Source organism: Limulus polyphemus, unplaced genomic scaffold (assembly GCF_000517525.1).
Source record: "Limulus polyphemus unplaced genomic scaffold, Limulus_polyphemus-2.1.2 Scaffold1237, whole genome shotgun sequence".
Lineage (NCBI taxonomy): Eukaryota > Metazoa > Arthropoda > Merostomata > Xiphosura > Limulidae > Limulus > Limulus polyphemus.
In genome coordinates this window covers 53816-56131 of record NW_013666847.1, presented here as the reverse complement: position 1 = coordinate 56131, position 2316 = coordinate 53816, and the positions used below count along the sequence as shown (strand labels likewise).

At 36.3% G+C, this 2316-nt stretch overlaps 1 long non-coding RNA gene across 1 annotated transcript in view; it reads right to left on the bottom strand.

Moving 5' to 3' along the window:
* Nucleotides 1-201: 201 nt before the first annotated feature.
* Nucleotides 202-2316, bottom strand: part of LOC111086599 — a 13320-nt gene continuing 11205 nt past the window's right edge. Inside the window, exon 2 of the long non-coding RNA XR_002611345.1 lies at nt 202-569. This is a non-coding gene — a long non-coding RNA (uncharacterized LOC111086599). The remainder of the gene's footprint in view (nt 570-2316) is intronic.

Genomic DNA, 2316 nt, shown 5'->3' with positions numbered 1-2316 from the left:
TGAAACAAATTTACTTATTATTCTAAACTATCAGCGTTGGTTGTTTACAATGAAGGTGACAATTATCACCGTGAATCTGTATTATTTCAAGAGGATTCTGTTTTAGTTTCCAGTTCTTTCATACTAAAACGTTGCATTTCGGCAGTTTGTGAAGGAAAAGTGCTCGTTGATTGTTGGAAATTGCTTGAATTTTCTTCGTTTAAACACAAGTTTTGGCCCTCTTGGGTTCGACGGTGTCGTTGTGCCACTATGCGTAACACTGCGTAGGTGATCAATTGACTGAGAAAAATCAAAACGCCGACACCAATGAATACGAATCCTACAATATTCATGGGTATATTGCTAGCTTGAACCAGTGAAATATAATGAACTGCCTTTACATAGACTAAGATGAGCATTATGGCGCCAGTTATCAAGAGAAATACTGCGAAAAGAGACGAGATGACAACGATTTCAAAGAGCACTCCTCGTATCTTCATCTCCGGATTCATTTCTGGGTTTTTAGAAGTAACCCTACCTTTACCTCTCATTTTGAACTTCTGTTGAATTGGAAAGTCTTGTAGGAGTATCTGCAAGGAAAGTACGTGATCAGTTACGTTTAAAATTGATACAGCCATTCTGCCACATGTAACTAAGTCTCACGTTTAATTTAACCTGCATTGACTTTAATCTACGACTAGCACGTGAAGCTCGTGTTCCGAGTCACATTACCAACAAAGTTTAACACTCGAGTTTCTTATTGTTTGCACATTACACACTTGTACAAACATTATATTAGTACTTAAACAAATACCACATATTTCTCGAGCTCACGCTAAACTGTTACAATGCAATGTTATTTTTAACTAAATAAGTTCATTTTATAACGAGAAATCAAACACTACGTTCTCAGTGTTTTACATGAAATCATAGGATTCTTGTATGAATTTATATTTAATTCTAAGAGGTCGACTGTAAATCAAAACTGACTTTTATCAAAAGGCCGTACAATCACTGAAATGTACGATTATAATTCTAAACAGTATCTAATAATTTCAAACTTATGATAATCGAATTGTTTGATGTAGCCAATTTTGGAAAAATAGTGAAGATTTTATCTATTTGTATGAAATATACTAGTCAAACAAATTAACAGATACTAAAGTTTTCAATATTTTAGCAGTGTCAAGCACAACTACTGTCAAGAAGAAATTTAAATGGCAACTTTGAGCTCATTTTTCTACCAAGCAAGTGTCAAGTCACCACTCTTGTATTTTGACATGCAAATGTTAAGAATACATATCCACAAATATTAATTTGGTACTACAGACTTTGCAGTCCAATAAGTGGTCAGAAAATGATTGTTAGTAAGGTATATGTAAATCAACGAGCTACTGGAGTAATATTTCTCCCTCCTTCATCAGAGCTGCTTCCTGATAATGTGTTGCCAAGCGTTCTTTAGTCGGATTCAAATCCACTCAATCGATATCCTTTTCTTCCAGGGAGATGCTAATCAGCCAATCAGGATGGGGACGCAACTAATCGTCCAGTAGAATAATGAAAATACTAATGGTTATAAAACCACATTCCTATGTTGTATGGCACTCATAGCGCAATGTTAGTATATAAAACTTGCTGTGACCAACAATACTGATTCCTGTCTAGATATATATGCCACCACCACTATGCCCCCATTGCACCTGTTCCAAGCCACTTTCCAAATCTATACACGACTTGTATCTGGCTGTAGTGTAGTCTGTGTACTAGACATTCGTCCATACGTTGCTTAACTAAACCACATGTTCTTGACACCGATGAAGACAGGCTGTTTCGTGACGATTGGTTAGAGGAACACACCATCTTTCGTCTAGCAAAGACCAACTTTGTGAATTCTCTTTCTGATCGTATGCATTGCTTTTCCAGTTGATTCACCTGGGAAGCTTAGACTTGCCGGATGCATTGAACTAGTATTTTCAAATAAGTCGTCTTGCGTGGTTGTCCACTTTGGTCTAATCTATCCAGGTCTTCATCGATTTGCACTGGTGAACCTGAAGGCGAGTCCACATCCTGCAAACAGTACATTATAGACTTGTAGTCAAGATACAAATATTTATTGTGCTTGACCAGCTCCAAATTGACCTTTTGCTTCAGTCATCTCAATTGTTTCAATCAATGTAGTAAAGATTGCAGAACCACTTTTTTCTATGCATCGTACTACAATAAGAAACACGTGAAGAAATTACTATTTATGGTGTGTGTGTGTGTGTGGTGGGGGTATTATTAAGTATACAATAGACTAATACTTAGTTTTAAATTAGTCAGTACTAATACCTATAG